Source organism: Octopus bimaculoides, chromosome 7 (genome assembly GCF_046866305.1).
Source record: "Octopus bimaculoides isolate indiv1 chromosome 7, ASM4686630v1, whole genome shotgun sequence".
Classification (NCBI taxonomy): Eukaryota; Metazoa; Mollusca; class Cephalopoda; order Octopoda; family Octopodidae; genus Octopus; species Octopus bimaculoides.
The window spans coordinates 77918418-77937052 of NC_142934.1; the positions used below are offsets into that span (position 1 = coordinate 77918418).

The 18635-nt window shown below is 36.7% G+C and overlaps 1 protein-coding gene across 1 annotated transcript in view; it reads left to right on the forward strand.

Moving 5' to 3' along the window:
- The window catches only part of LOC106870268 (uncharacterized), a 56385-nt gene that overhangs the window by 20446 nt on the left and 17304 nt on the right, over positions 1-18635 (forward strand). The window lies entirely within an intron of this gene.

Genomic DNA, 18635 nt, shown 5'->3' on the forward strand with positions numbered 1-18635 from the left:
CCAAAAGGATGAAAGGTAAAGTTGACCTCGGTGGTATTTATGGGCAAAATATCATTTAGCATTTTGTCCAGCGCGCTAACGATTCTGCCAGGTCACCGCCTTAATAATATTAATAATAATTTTAGCTCTAAGTTAGCAATTTCAGAAGAGTGGGTAAGTCAATTACATGAACCCCAGTGCTCAACTGGTACTTAATTTCATTGGACTCGAAAGAATGCAGAAAAAAAAAAAAAAAAAGTGAGGGGTGCAAAGTTGTCTTCAGCAGAATTTCAACTCAGTAAAAATGTAATGCCACTAAATATTTTGCCCAATGTGCTTAGGTTTCTGACAGCTCACAGCCTTAATAATAATAATAATAATAATAATAACAACAAGAGCACTCAGAGAGAGCAAATCTCTGCCAAGGCAACACTAACGTTATCTCAACGGTTAGCCGGAGATGATTTTTAAAATGAGAATATCGGAAATAAATTAGACTGCTCTCACAAACAAGTATACTAAAAATGAACCCAATCACTCACAAAAACTAAATTTAAAAAAAACGGAAAAATAATCCAGAATCCAGTGCCGGATCGATCCCAAAATCTAATCAGTTCGTGCCACTCATGAGGCTAAAACATCCAGTGGTTAATAAAAGAGCTCAGTTGATAAATTATCTGTGAAGTGAAAACACTGGGTGATCATGGCTAGAATATATTTGCTTATAATTAGGTTTTATCAAGGCTGGCCAGGTAGTAAGAAAACAACTACTTCTACGACTACATGTTTTAAATATACAGCTTTGCTTAATTACTAACTGATGATTATTACTATTTATTACAATCCAATTAGTATTGCTTTTGTAATTAGTCAGAAAACTGAATGTGTATCTGTCTCCTTATGTATGTGCATGTGTGTATCTATATATACATACATGTATATTTTGCATATATGTATATTATCTGTATATTGTGTGTGTGTGTGTGTGTGTGTGCGTTTTCATATCTTTTATCTTTTACCCGTTTCAGGTGCCATGCTGGGGCACCGCCTTGAATTTTTAGTCGAATGAATTGACCCCAGTACTTATTTTTTAAGCCTGGTACTTTATCAGTCTGTTTTGGTGAACCACTACGTTACAGGGACATAAACACACCGACACCAGTTGTCAAGTGGTGTTGGGGGCACAAACACAGACACATACATAGATATATATACAACGGGTTTCAGATTCTGTCTACCAAATCCACTGACAAGGCTTTGGGTTAGCGTGAAGCTATAGTAGAAGACACTTGCCCAAGGTGTCACACAGTGGAATTGAACCTGGAACCACATAGTTGGGGACCAAGCTTCTTACCACACAGCCACTCCTGCGCCTGTGTGTTTTTCCATGCAGTCCTGGGTTCGATGAGTATATTATTGAGAAAGTATTTTACATGGCCTTCGTTTTCACTAAGTCTAATCTGATTTCAAGCAAAGGATCTATTGTCAGGCTTCTGAAGTGAGCTGGCAATTTGTTGACAAAAGTGACAAGATCATTTGCACATGCTTTGGCCTGGGTTATTGTAGCAGACACTTTTCCAAGGTGCCATAAAATGCCACACTGTATAACTGAAAACTAAACCACTTAATTTGCAAGTGAAGTTCTTAACTGCTCAGCCACGACTGCATATAAAATGTGTGTTTGTGTGTATGTGTGTGTATATATATATGTCTGTATATATGGACATGCGAATGTGTTTTTCTATGCGACCAAATCTCCCAAACTACATCAAACTATAGAAATTTCTATTAGTAATTGATTCAAAGACAAACTCCAGTATTCAACAAGGATCCTTTAGATCTTTAGTTTGATACTCTATCTCTCTCTACCTCTCACACAAATCAGCTCTTTCAACTCTCTCACATCAGCTCTTTCAACTATGAGCCAATATGCTTACAGTTTATAGTAATATTTACTGTATGTGCTCTTAAGCTGCACCACCACCACCACCACCAACACTACAATTTGGTATTGAAGCTTGATGCAAAATTTTCTTTTCCCTTAAAATTTCAGCTTTCCCCTTTGTATAATGTTGTACCCCAGCTTTTTCAGTTAAAAAATCAAGTATAAAAATGGTGCAAACTTATATGTATATACATACATATGCATGTATGTGTATGTATATAACTGTGTGTGTGTGTGTGTGTGTGTGACATTGCATGGTTGCAAAAATGAGCTTAACAGAAATTCAGTTGTTGGTCAGCCTGTGGGGAAACTAAAGCTAAAACTTGCCCCCAACTTGTACAATGCTGTTCAGCCTCTTTTTTTCTTCTTTTTTCTCTTAACTATGTCTGACCTGGAACTGATGTCAACTCTTTCGGATTTACTTCAGCTCATGATGGAAGGATTTACCTCTCTCTGCATAGTAGTGCAATCTGATAGGTGTACCAACTGAATTTTCTTCAAATCACACACTACCATTGTAAATTAGGAAAGGATGTGATACCTTGGAATGTGTTTGTGTAATATGTGTTTCTGTTTGTTTTTATATAAAGTTAACTGCAGAAACAATTTGACATTGAACTGAAGAATTACTGAAATCTTTTACAAATAAATATGTTTTAATCAAACTCAAGGATAGGGGGAAGAACTTTCGAAGCCATTGCTATCTCTCTCTTGTAGGAGATCATTTTTTATACACACACACACGCACGCGCGCACGCACGCACGCACGCACGCACGCACGCGCGCACACACACACACACACACACACACACACACACACACACACACACACACACACACACACACACACACACACACACACACACACACACACACACACACACACACACACACACACACACACACACACACACACACACACACACACACACACACACACACACACACACTTAAAGGGAGAAAGTTGGGTAGCATCTGTTGACTTGCAGACCCTTTTTCTTTTCTTTTTACTGGTTTCAGTCATTTGACTGCGGCCATGCTGGAGCACCGCCTTTTTTTCAGTCGAGCAAATCGACCCAGGACTTATTCTTTGTAAGCCTAGCACTTATTTTATCGGTCTCTTTTTGCCGAACTGCTAATGTTACGGGGAAGTAAACACCCCATGTCAAACGATGTTGGGGGACAAACGCACACACACACACACACACAACGGGATTCTTTCAGTTTCTGTCTTCCAAATCCACTCACAAGGCTTTGGTCACTGGAGAACATCTTTGATGATTATATATAACCACTTGAAATAACTCGGTTGGGAGAGCATTATACTGAATTAATGGTGATCCTTATAACATCTTGAAGAAAATGGCCCAGACTTCAGTTTTTTCTACTAGCATACGCACTGTATGTGTGTGTGTGTGTCATTATTATCATTGTTTTTACTTCCACTTTTCAATGCTTGCATGATGCAGATTTCTATTGTCTGATACCCTTTTATATCATCATTCCTCATCTGTCTCCAAGCAAATTATTTTCTATTGGTTACACGTGTTTTTTGTGAAGAGGTATGACATTGACACTAGTTTTACAACTGTCATGTGTCATCAAAACTGAGTACACGTGTATGCCCACATAACCCCCACCACACACATATATCCTTCTTTTAAATTCTGCTTATCGAATGCTCTCACAAGTAGCGTATGCCTAGAGGGGAAGGCACCTACCCAAGGTGGTATTTAGTGGAACTGAATTTCAAACCAGTCAGTTGGAAACCCAACTTCTTAACCACACTGTCATTACTTTGTACCTGTATTGCCTTATCCATCTTTCTCTCATATACTCGCAAACATACGCACACGCATACTTGCATAAACACACGTCACCTTAATTTGATACAAAAAAAGCACCCAGCGTGCACTGTAAAGTGGTCTGTGTTAGGTGAGGCATCCAGCTGTAGAAACCGTAACCAAAGTAGCCAGTTGGGCACAACAGTCATTGATCAGTCAGATTTTCTCAAACCATTTAACTCATACCAGCATAGATTGGATGTTTTATGATGATGATTTGATATATATATATATATATATATATATATATATATATATATATATATATATATATATATATATATATATATATATATATAGAGAGAGAGAGAGAGAGAGAGAGAGAGAGAGAGAGAGAGGACAGTATTGTAGTTTGCTTGAAGCATTGTGTATTGTTTGTAAAGAATAAAAAGTTCTGAACGGTACAACAGTACACTATAATACAAAAAAATGGACTATATACCTGTTGTAATTTAGTTATTTATTGTCCGATGATATTTCGGAATACAATTCCTTCTTCAGATATTCTTAGATGGAGTCGCTGCTGGACTATAGATAACTAAATTACAACAGGTATAGAGTCTATTTTTTTGTATTATGGTGCATTGTTGTACCATTCAAAACTTTTTAATATATATATATATATATATATATATATATATATATATATAATGTAGCAATAAGAAAATGGAGGGGAATATGTGGTACTCATATTATCTCTTAGTGGGTTGGATTCACAACCCCTAGCTTTTGGGGATTATATATATATATATATATATATATATATATATATATAAAATGTATGTATACATCATCATCATCATCATCGTTTAACGTCCGCTTTCCATGCTAGCATGGGTTGGACGATTTGACAGGACTGGTGCAACCGGATGGCTACACCAGGCTCCAATCTGATTTGGCAGAGTTTCTACAGCTGGATGCCCTTCCTAACGCCAACCACTCAGAGAGTGTAGTGGGTGCTTTTACGTGTCACCCGCACGAAAACGGCCACGCTCGAAATGATGTCTTTTATGTGCCACCCGCACAAGAGCCAGTCCAGGGGCACTGGCAACGATCTCGCTCGAAAACCCTACAAGGCCAGTCAGGCGGTACTGGCAACGGTCACGCTCAGGATGGTACATCTTATGTGCCACCCGACATATTATAAGTGGGGAGAGATTTTCTGATACCTGCTGTGTTGGGTATAATATTTACACATTATGCATATTACTCTTGACTTCTTTACAGCTAGATTCTTGTTTGTGTTTTGATTTAAATAGCTGCTACAAGTTCTCTTTGTGGACAGAAAGATGATGGCTAACTTATCTACTTAGGAGTTTCTCAAATGAGCTTTTATTTTTTTCTGTATTTGCATTTGTTTACAGTGACAACTTTGAAAAAAAAAAAAGAAAACAATGTTTTACTACATCAAATTTTATTTTAAAGTTTCTCAAACATACTATAAGTATATTTATAAAAAAAACAACAACTTGTTAATCTATTAGATTATTGAAGAGTTTTATATCTGGCTTTTCAACGAATATCAATCACCAGACACCTGAAAAGCAACACTAACCAATGTGTCATAAAGCACATTATGTTCTTTTAACTTCCTGTCGGTATGTTCAGTGTGTTCTGGGAAAATTCGCTTAGTCTATCAACTTGATGGATTAACATCGTTTTCTCAATACACGTACATGTGTATATTTGTGACTGCATTTATACATATTTTTGCCTTTTTCATACATGTAACTTGCAAGTGTGTGTGTGTATATATACACAAATGCGTTTACTTTCTATGTATCCTCATCACCATCATATAATACTGTATTACTTGTTTGTCATTTGATTGTGGCCATGCTGGAGCACTGCATTTAGTCGAGCAAATCGACCCCAGGACTTATTCTTTGGAAGCCTAGTATTCTATCGGTCTCATTTGCCGAACCGCTAAGTTATGGGGACGTACACACACCAGCATCGGTTGTCAAGCGATGTTGGAGGGGAAAAACAGACACACAAACACACACACACATATCTATATATATATAAAAATGAGAATGTGTGTCTGTCTGTCTGTGTGTGTGAATCCCTAAAACTCGAGAACTACGCAACCAATTTCATTCAAATTTTACAGATGCCTTACTTAGGGTTCCAGTTGTGTTTTAGTCAAAAAAAAATTTTTAACTTCTTGCAGAGTTCGAGCCCACGGCAACATAATATCTCCTCCACTATTTAAGTATTACGTGTCAAAAGTGAAACAAAAACACTCATGTCAAATACTTTCACTTTAAAATTGAAACTATTCCCCTAACTGAAACGATCACATTTCGATACTGTAATGACAGATACTTTCAGAGAAAGAAAAAGAGAGAAAAAGAGAGAGAGATGTATATGTATACATATAGATGTATATGTATACATATAGATGTATATGTATACATATAGATGTATATGTATACATATAGATGTATATGTACACGTTATTCTACTAACTGAAACAATCACATTTCGATACTGTAATGACAGATACTTTCAGAGAGAGAGAGATGTATAGATGTATATGTACACGTATATGTATAGATATATAGATATAGATCTATATGCATACATGTATATGTATACATATGTGTAGATGTATATATATATATATATATATAGATGTACATGTAATATGTACACATATATACTTATATATACATGCATACAGATATCTATACATATATACACCCATCACACACATACACATGCACACAAACACACACATTAGTCATTTGTTTTCTTATCCAAAACTACGTCAAAAGTACTGAATGGATCTTTATGAAATTTGGAAATTATATTCTATGCATAACGGCCATAACTCCAATGAAAATTCATATATTTTTTATGTTGATGAAATTTTAACCCGAACGTAACAGATGAGCACTGTCTGTAGCTGGTCTTCTCTTCGAAGGGCCCTGCTTCTCACATGGACAACTGTATGTTGGCTGCTCAAGAGTGGGCAGCAAAAAAATCCTATTTGCATATGCTCCACAAGGGAAAACAAGGAACATTGTTTACAACGAGGTGTTATAATCACAACAGCAAGAAAGTATGTACATGATCACCTTCTTTTACGAAACTTCATTGACTTTCATATATTTATATTGATATACATATATATACGTGTGTTTGGGTGCGCGTGTGTGTGTGTATATATATATATCTATATATATAAAGATGAGAATGTGTGTCTGTCTGTCTGTGTGTCTGTGTGAATCCCTAAAACTCGAGAACTGCACAACTCTCTTTTACAAACCCAGTGAAAATACATATATTTCAAATGTCAAAGAAATTCAAGCAATACATATAACACCAAAGTTAAAAACATTCCCAACAATTCCACAATTCCCAACCTCCAGAGCTATTGAAGAAACTGTTATCAACTGACCAAGATTCCTAACATTTGCAAAACAAAATTAGACAATACGATGCTGTACTACAGATGACATCATTTGGACCCACAAGAGATTTAACTGAGGCAGCATTCATCCAAACTTTCAAGATCCAACCTCAGATTTATCATCGCATTGTCTCTCTACTACCTCTGTCAAATGAATCACCAAAATTGGCCTTTCATTGTTTATAATCTGTACCTGTTTGTTTCGTTACGAAATAAAATACAGAAAACGTGTTTCTGAATTACGTATATTTACTTTATATACATATGAGTTGAAAACTTTCTTCTAGCATTCCATTTAATATCTATGTTCCATGCTGGCATGGATTGGAGAGTTATTAATGTAGAAATATGGTATCGTAGCTACTAACAGTTGAGGGTTGCGTAGTCTAGACGGCGTTTTTAGATTTCATTATTCTCTTTAACCCGGGCAACGCCGGGTATTTCTGCTAGTATATATATATATATATATATATATATATATATATATATATATATATACACACATACATATATACGGCAGGCTTCTTTCAGTTTCCGTCTACCAAATACACTCACAAGGCTTTGGTCGGCCCGAGGCTATAGTAGAAGACACTTGCCCAAGGTGCCACGCAGTGGGACTGAACCCAGAATCATGTGGTTGGTAAGCAAGCAACTTACCACACAGCTACCATGCTTGATGGAATTTGTTGAGGTAGATTTTCAACAGCCTGGTGCCCCTCTTGTCAATATCTTGTGGGGGAATTTTGGTAGGTAGAGACTCTGTGAAAGTTCCTTTTGTATATTTCATGTATGTGCGCACATGTGTTGGTATTCGTCCTCCCCTCTTCCATATCTTGACAACCAGTGTTGGTTCGTTTCTGGCCCTGTATCTTAGGCGGTTCAGCAAAAAGAAACCGATGGAATATGCTAGCAACAGCACCAGACTCGTGCAGATGATATTTTTGGGGTTAGACCCTTTGTTTGCATCCCAGCATGGCCACAATCCAATAACTGAAAGGATATATATACATACACACGCACAGATATATACATACATATATATACATACAAATATATATACATACACACATATATTCATATATATATATACACACACATACACATATATTACACACACACACACACATACATATACATACACATACATATATACACACATACACAAATACATATATACATACACATATATACACACACATATGTATGGATATATGCATATATCTATATATTTATATTATTATATACACACACACACACACACACACACGCATATATATATATATGTGTGTGTGTGTGTGTGTGTGCGTATATGCGTGTGTGTATACATATGCACGCAACTTTTAATTTTAATAACAGCATAGAAAAGTATGTATCATAAATTTTCGAAATAAAATTTTCCTTAACTCTTCACTCCTCTTAACACAAACCACGTTTTAGTTCTTTCTTCCTCCCATCCATCCAGCTAACTGCACTAACTTGGTAACCCCCCCCCCCCCCACCTCCTTTTTCTTTTAATACACTTGAAGTTTTTCTTTGTGCCGAAAGTAAGTTACTCTATATCTTACGAGTGGGTGTTGTCTGCTAATTACTGTTGCTGGAGTCGTTTCGGTCTCTTATATATATAACACACACACACACATACACACACACACACACACACACACACACACACACACACACACACACACACACACACACACACACACCTAACTTGTTTCGACTGTGACCAAGCTGGGGCACTGCTTGCTTTGAAGGGTTTAGCAGTGCAAATCGATCTCATTGCATATTTTTCGAAACCCCCGAAACGTTAAGTTACGAGGACGTAAACAAACCAACATAGTCAAGTTGTGGTGGTGGTGGTAGGTAAACAGACACATGCACACGCGAAACACTTTCAGTTTATGTCTACCAAATACACTGGCTCTACTTAAATACAGAGGTCCCGTTGGGTTAGATTTAGTTTTTAGGGTTAGGTTTTAGGGACCTTTAGGTAGTATCAATACACCCACAAGGTTTTGGTTGAAAGATATTTTCCTCAAGGGGTCAAACAGTAGAAATAAACTGGGAACCATAATGATTGGGAAACCTGACTTTTTACCAACCATCCACACATTATATAATGGTTTCAAATCGTGGCATAGTCAACTACGGCAACATTTCAACTGAGGACGCTAAAGCCGGAAGAAATGCTGCTCGGCATTTTGGCCGGCACGGTATCACTTCTACCTGCTCACCGCCTTCACATACATATAATATAAATATAGTTTATTATTATTATTATCGCAATTATAATTCCATTTCTTCTTCAGTCATCAGTATAATTATAATAATTATTATGATTACTATTAAAATAAATCATTAGAATATAAAATATTTTATCTCTGACATTATGTTAAGTTAAACTCTTTGAAATAAACATTAAATATTCTTTTGACATAATATCATCTCATCGTTTCTCCGTGTTTGTTCAACAGCTTATAAAGCTTAAAACAGATAAAACCTGACTCCGAGCTTGCGTGCACACAACACTTCATATATATATATATATATATATATATATATGTATACAATACAAATAATTTATATATATATATATACAATACAAATAATTTATATATATATATATACAATACAAATAATTTATATATATATATATATATATATACAATACAAATAATTTATATATATATATACACACACACACATATATATATATATATATATATATATATATATATATACAATACAAATAATTTATATATATATATACACACACATATATATATATATATATATACAATACAAATAATTTATATATATATATATACACACACATATATATATATATATATATACAATACAAATAATTTATATATATATATACACACACATATATATATACAATACAAATAATTTATATATATATATATACACACACACATATATATATATATATATATATATATATATACAATACAAATAATTTATATATAAATATACACACATATATATATACAATACAAATAATTTATATATATATATATACACACACACATATATATATATATATATATACAATACAAATAATATATATATATATATATATACACACACATATATACACATATATATATATACACACACACACACACATATATATATATATATATATATATACACACATATATATATACACATATATATATATACACACACATATATATATATATACACACATATATATATACACACACACACATATATATATATATATATATATATATATATATATATATATATATATATATATTTATACATACGCACGTACATATATGTATGTATGCGCGCGCGCTCATACCATACACTCACAGACGCAGATTTTATATATTATGGTGAAGCCTGTTTTGCCGTCGAGTACGAAGCGTTATGTGCTGTGGATGTTTTAACGTGGGTGCGATATTAGCTTTCACAAACTGCCTCCATCTCAACTCTGCTTACTAATCATTTCCAGCCTCGACAAGAATTCCAGTGCGCGCGCGCGTAGCTTGTGTGTGTGTGTAAGTGTGCGCGTTGTGTGTGTGCGTATCTGTGTAAGTGCGCGCGTGTGCGTAATTCGGGCATGTAATCCTCCAAGTAAATTCTATTTCAACCGTGTTTGTGTCGTACGTGTAAATGTTGCATGTGTGTGTGTGTGTGTGTGTATGAGTATGCCTGCAGTTCATTTAAATATTATACGTGTGTGTATGTATATATATATACACACGCACACACATATGTATATATATATATATATATATATATACACACACACACATAATGTAGTGCATATGTATATATATATATATATTTACATGTATATTTGCTTACATGGATGGCTATACATTCTCTTTGTATGGTGATGAATGTATATAATCTAATGTTATATACTTTCAATACACACACACACACACACATACACACACACACACACACACACACACACACACACACACATATATATTCGCACACACTAACACAAACCAGTTCTAAACACGTGCAATGGTATCTCGGGGAATATCACTCCAGCTTTCTTGGTCTTCCAATTTCCTCTGTCTACCACAAAGTTGAAAATATTTAACGAAATTATAATGTTATAATGTTCGTTTTTTGCACTTGGCACTAAGCACTTTACTTACACACACAACAGCACGCACACATTTTCTCTCCCAAATTTTATCTCTGTTGACTGCAATAGGACTCGTTAAAAGGGATTTTAGTCGAGGATATAAAGTAACATTAGACCCCGCGGTTTCCTTCACACACACTTTTTTTGAGAAGTTTTTAGCATGTTTAGTCAACTATTGAAAAGGTTGCAAGATGCAACGAAAATTTTAGAAAAATACAAAATGAAATAAGTGGAAATTTTGCCGGTGAGTGTAAGGCACCAAAAGAGAATCACTTTCCCCGGACACAACAGAATTAATATGTTTTGTTATTCTGAAAGTAACATTTCTGCGTGGGTTTTGAACCACTACCACCACCACCACTACTACTATGACTACAACACTTATTGCTAGATATAGCAGCCGGATTTCCCTCGTATCACAGCCGTCTGTGTGTGTGTGTGTGTGTGTGTGTGTGTGTGTGTGTGTGCGAGCGCGCGCGCGAGCGAGCGCCTCCGTGGTTGTTACACGCAAACAACGATCATCCACTACATAGAAACGGCAGGCAAAAGTACAGAATACGTACACAGGGTGTTTAGGGGTTGGTAAATTTTCAGATTAACACCAGCACGATTTTCACTAGGGTTTTAGCGTTAGGATTAGGTTTTAGGTTTACGGTTAGGGGCGGAATTCCATGACCTTAACCCTAAAACTAACCCTAACCTTAACACCCTAGTGAAAATCGTGCGGGTATTAATCTAAAAATTTACCTAGGGGTTAGGGTTAGTTTTTGTTACGCCGAAAACTGGTGCTGTGCATATTCTTTACCTTCGCCGAAACGGCATGCTGGAATTCTCGAATATATCCCCAAATTCCGAAATGTGCTGTAACAGAACTTGAAGTCTGGTTCCTAGTCTTTACTTTGTGTGCACCACAAAGACATTATGCTTATGCTCCAGTCCTCACTAAACAATTAATAACTAGATTTTCTTTTAGAAAATAGTAGTGGAACCACACCTTACCATCTTTAACCCTTTAGTATTCAGATTTCTCTGCCAAATGTAATACTTATTTATTCACATTGTTTTGATTTAGTCCATAACTTTGAGATTTCAGCCATGTCTGTGTCTCGAATGTTTTCTTTTCAAAAGGATGTCTTTCGTCGTCGTTTAACGTCCGCTTTCCATGCTAGCATGGGTGGACGATTTGACTGAGGACTGGTGAAACCAGATGGCTACACCAGGCTCCAATCTGATTTGGCAGAGTTTCTACAGCTGGATACCCATCCTAACGCCAACTTTATATTGTCTTTATATTGACAAATTCACCAGAAACTCCTTAAGAACACCCTCAATGGTGCAACCAGTTAAACGTACAAAATGGCAGCACGAGAAAAAAAAATGCAATATGAAGATAATTTCACTTAAGCTCTTTGTAAGGTTGTGGATAGAATATTATTTATTTATAAACTGGAGCTGTTATGTTGCTTACTAGCTGCAAGCATAAAAAAACCCCTAATTACACCTTACGAATGTTTCATCTTTAATAATGATAGTAATTGGACTGTTATAGGAGTAAGTCGAGTCATGTCAATATAAGCATGTAATTAACTAAACTGGAACAGTGGAGATGCAATCTTCTTGCATTCATTCTCAAGTCTTATATTTATATTTAACACCAGTAAAGGCAAATGGCTCAGTGGTTAGAGCATTGGGCTTGCAATCATGAGGTAGTGAGTTCAATTCCCATACTGGGCTGTGTATTGTGTTTTTGAGCAAGACACTTTTTCACATTGCTCCATTTCATTCAGTTTTTTCTTTTACATGTTTCAATCATTTGACTGCGTCCATGAAGGAGCACCACCTTTAGTCGAGCAAATCAATCCCAGAGCTTATTCTTTGTAAGCCTAGTACTTATTCTATCACTCTTTTTGCTGAACCGCTAAGTTACGGGGACGTAAACACATCAGCATCGGTTGTCATGCGACGTTGGGGGGGGGGCATACACAGACATATACACACGACGGGCTTCTTCCAGTTTCCGTCTACCAAATCCACTCACAAGGCTTTGGTCAGCCCAAGGCTATAGTAGAAGACACTTGCCCAAGGTGCCACGCAGTGGTACTGAACCTAGGACCACGTGGTTGGTAAGCAAGCTACTTACCACACAGCCACTCCTGCGCCAGCTGTAGAAATGAGATGGGACATCACTGGTGCCAAGCTGTATCGGCCTTTGCCTTTCCCTTGGATAACATCAGTGGTGTAGAGATGTGAGGCTGGTATGCATGAGCGACTGCTGGACTTGTGCCTTGATCAGGTACATTCTAGGTTCAGTCCCATGGTCATTCATGACCAAAAGGGGTCTTTACACTTTTATATTTAGCTCCACTCACTAGTTTTATTTTCATCTTTTGTTGTTGGATTGCGACCATGAAGGGGTTTAGTCAAATAGTTGACCCCAGTATTTTTCTTTTTTTTTTATGTTTTAAGACAAATATTTTATCAGGGGATGTAAACAAACCAGCTTACTGGTTACTGAGCAGTGGTACACACACACACATATGATGGGCTTCTTTCAGTTTCTTATTTCTTTATTGCCCACAAGGGGCTAAACACAGAGGGGACAAACAAGGACAGACAAAGGGATTAAGTTGATTACATCGATCCCAGTGCATAACTGGTACTTAATTTATCGACCCCAAAAGGATGAAAGGCAAAGTCAACCTCAGTGGAATTTGAACTCAGAATGTAATGGCAGACAAAATACTACCAAGCATTTTGCCCGGCATGCTAATGTTTCTGCCAGCGTGCCGGCTTCTTTCAGTTTCTGTCTAATTAATCCACTCGCAAAGCTTTGGTTGCCCAGGGCTAAAGTAAAAAGATTTTCACTCCAGATGCTATTCAGGGGGGACCGAACCCAGAACCATGTGGTTGGGGAGCAAACTACTTCACCACACAGCCATACTCGTACATATAGCCACATTCATTAATTATCATCACAATTTTTTCATGCTAGCATGGTTTGGGCACCTCCCTGAAGTGCCCTGCTAATCTGATCTCTCATTGGAGACAGCAACTGACAATAAATGAATAGGTAATAGAAACAACCTCCTATTATAGTAAATGTTGTGGATTCTTTGTTAGTAAGATTTTAGCTGGCTGTTCTTCTCATCACCAACTGCTTTTCAACCAGGACTGAGTGTATTTTAGCATCCCAAAGGTACCTCAGAAGTTCGGTGTGTCAGTACACTGCAGAATCATCTCTACTTGTATCAGTTATTATTCACAACCAGCTTTTTTCATTTTCCATCTATGAAATCCATTGATAACGCAAAGTTCAGCCATGGGCTATAGGAGGTGCTTACCTACAGTGCTACTCCTTAAGTATTGTCTGTGAAAAATGAGATGTTTATAAAACTTTTAACCCATTAGTATTAAGGTTTATTTTTGCCAGATGTTGTACTTGTAGGCGCAGGAGAGGCTGTGTGGTAAGAAGCTAGCTATCCAACCACATGGTTCCGGGTTCAGTCCTATTGCGTGGCACTTTGGACGAGTGTCTTCTAATACAACCTCGGACCGACCAGAGTCCTGTGAGTGGATTTGGTAGACACAAACTAAAAGAAGCCCGTCATGAGGTAGCTGAGTTTCTTCCGAGTGTTGGGCCTCATGGAGGCAAAGTAGTCAAGCTCCTTTCGAGTGTTAGACCTCACAGAAGCAATGACCAAGACCTTTTGACATTATATTGTACTTGAGAAGACCCATCAAGCTAAGCAAAATCGCAGTCATAGCAGATACCAGTGTCGCACAAATGGTACCTGTGCCAGTGGCACATAAAAGCATCTATTACACTCTTGGAGTGGTTAGCATTAGGAAGGGCATCCAGCCATAGAAAACCATGCTAAATCAGACTGGATCCTGCCGTAGTGTGCCTGCCAGCCCAGTCAAACTGTCCAACCCATGCCAGCATGGACAACAGACGTTAAATGATGATGATGATATATGTATATATGTATGTATATGCATTTGTGTGTCTGTGTTTGTCTACCACCACCACCATTGCTTGACACCGATGTTGGTGTGTTTATGTCCCCGTAACTTATCAGTTCAGCAAGAGAAACCAATAGAATAAATAACTAGGCTTACAAGGAATAAGTTCTGGGGTCTATTTGTTCAACTACAGGCGGTGCTCCAGCATGGCCGCAGTCAAATGACTGATACAAGTAAAAGAATAAAAGAATTATTGATTCGCATTATTTTGAATTGTGTATTATTTGAGATTTTGATGATATAATTGCTTATTTTTAGTATCACAATGTGTGAGCGAGTAGATCTGGCAAGTTTTAACAATTAGAATATTTGGGGTAGATGTGGCCAGTTTAAATGTTGTAGGGTTAAGCCATGTCTAAGTGTAGTCAGTCAGAAATATTTACAATGGTGTCACAACTAGAACCCGAAGTTGAACTCAATTTGACGACTGGCACCTATGCCAATGTCGTCTCCTACATTGGACACAAAACTCAGCTTGCGAAGACTTGTTGGGGAAGCGAAAGCGAAATCATGATGGCACCTGTGCCCACTGTCGCCTTCCTGGCACTTGTGCCGGTGGCACGTGTAAGGCATTCGAGCGAGATAGTTGCCAGTGATGCTGGACTGGCTCCTGTGCAGGTGGCCCGTAAAATACACCATTTTGAGCGTGGCCGTTGCCAGTACCGCCAGACTGGCCTTCGTGCCGGTGGCACGTAAAAGCACCTACTACAGTCTCGGAGTGGTTGGCGTTAGGAAGGGCATCCAGCTGTAGAAACTCTGCCAAATCAGATTGGAGACTGGTGCAGCCACTTGGTCCACCAGTCCTCAGTCAAATCGTCCAACCCATGCTAGCATGGAAAGCGGCCGTTAAATGACAATGATTGTAAGATAGGTGTGTGTGCGGCTGGATCTGGCCAGTTTGGTCATACAACATGTAGAATGTTTTGGATGAATATGGCTGGTTTAAATGCTAGAGTGTTAAACAACCTATGTAACAACACAATCTCTTTTGTCTTTCCTGTATTGACACCACCTGACATATTTTGATTAATTCTTCACCTGCTTTGCTCAAAAGTTTTACAAACATCTCCTGTGTATTCTTGATATATGGAGGATATAAAGTGTATATGATAAGTATGTGTATTGATATGTATGCGATGGTATACTTGCGTGTGTGTGTGTGTGTATGTATGAACACGTGTATATATGATGTGTATGTATATATATCCACATATATGCAAAGAGTTTAAATGATGAGAGAAGTACATGATGAAAAGTACATGATGCAAAAGCTGTGTTTATGTTAATTAGCAGCAGAAGCTTCATTTCATTGCAGTTCTCCCCCCCCACTCTCTCTCTATAACCCCCCCCCCCTATATGTATACTCTCTCCTCTCCCTCTCACACAAACACACACACCATATATATATATATATATATATATATATATATATCAAAACACATACATACAAGCCAATGTATATATTCGCACACGTACACAGACATATTTCTGCTTAGACAGACACGGACATACATTTACATTAATATTCTGTAAGAATTTGAATAAAAATATGTTTGAAATATGAAATGCAAATTTTTCTTTTCTTTTTTAGGCCTATTGTAAACTGTAAATGTAAATTTACAATGTTCCATTACTGTTTTTTTTAAATTTTGTCTTAAAATTCATTTATATCAATGTGGGTCTGTAGGTATCTCTTTCTCTCTCTCTCTCTCTCTCTATCTCTCTAATCTCTCTCTCTTTCTCTCTCTCTCTTTCTCTCTCTCTCTCTCTCTCTCTCTCTCATATATGTGTCTTGTTGATTTTGTATCATGATGCCTCAGTAAATTATAAGCTTTATATTCTAACTATAATATTTGAATAAAAAGTCTTTTTTTTTTTATCATTCTTTCCAAAATATTACTTCAATAACAAAAGGAACGAGAAGTTAAATGGTTTAGATCTTGAAAAAGAAATCTATGTATGCATATTTGTGTGTGTGTGTGTGTCTACACGCACACATGTGAAGTTTGCTGGGTTCATTTTTTGTACATACAGTTTGAGTTCATTACGACATATTTTGATGGCTAACATAAGATAAACATCATATTTTACAACTTCCTGGAATTGATTTAATCTTCAGAACACTTAGTTTCTGACAGGTTTTCCAGTCATTGATTTATAATAGGTAGTACTAACATTGATTATTTAATTTAAATCTATCAAATTATAGCTATCCTACTACATTGCTTTGGACTGTGGTTGTCAGTTATAGATTTTATTGGAATTATGTACATGTGTGTACACGTACACTCATACACTTGTATATACATATATACATTTTGCTCTTGTCATCATTTTATATCAGCTTTTCCTTGCTCAAATGAGTTGAGTAGGTGTCATCACCCTTTTAGTTGCCCTCTTTCAAAATATAGGGTAATGGTGTACCTATTCTAAAGCTTATATATCTACATGTGTAATTATAGATATGATGGACTCTCCTGTCGTTAGATGACGTATGAAGGTTTGTCAATTTCTTACCGAAGAACCACACAGATGATTTGTTTATAGCAATCAAATGTTTGTGCTGACATAAACTCGCTCCCTCCATCAGATCAACATCACTTGTACAGATAGAAACGGGTGCCACTTGTCAGATGTCGAAATTGTCACAGAGCAACATGAAATAAAGTGCTTTGTGCAAGGACACGACACACCACCCGGTCTGGGAATCGAACTCGTGATCTCGCAATCGTGAGTGCAACACCTTAACCACTAAGCCATTCGCCTTTATACACACACATACACACTGTGTGTGTGGAAGTAGTTGTTTTTGTATCTTTCACATGAGTACAAGGGGAAGAAATGGAAGTTGAAAATGCACTTTGGGTTTTTTTCTAAGATTTATTTGTATTTATTTACAGTAATTTAAAGTAATTCCAGAATTTTCAAAAATAGTGTGAGGTGAATATATGTGTATATACACAAAATCACTGTCATCATCATCATCATCATCATCATCATTTAATGTCCATTTTGTCATATTTGTGTGTGGACCAGATGAAGTATTTGTTGAGGCTGATTTTTCCTTTGCTGGATGCCTTTACACTCACCAACCCTCCCTTGTTTCCAAGCGAGATAATATTTTATATTTCCCTGTAACTAGACATGTTTTTTTATGGAAGACTGGAAATGAACAACCTCGTATAACTTAGTGCATTTACAACCTCCGGCTAGGCATGTGTACACCCTAATGCACACAAATATACACACACATGCATGTGC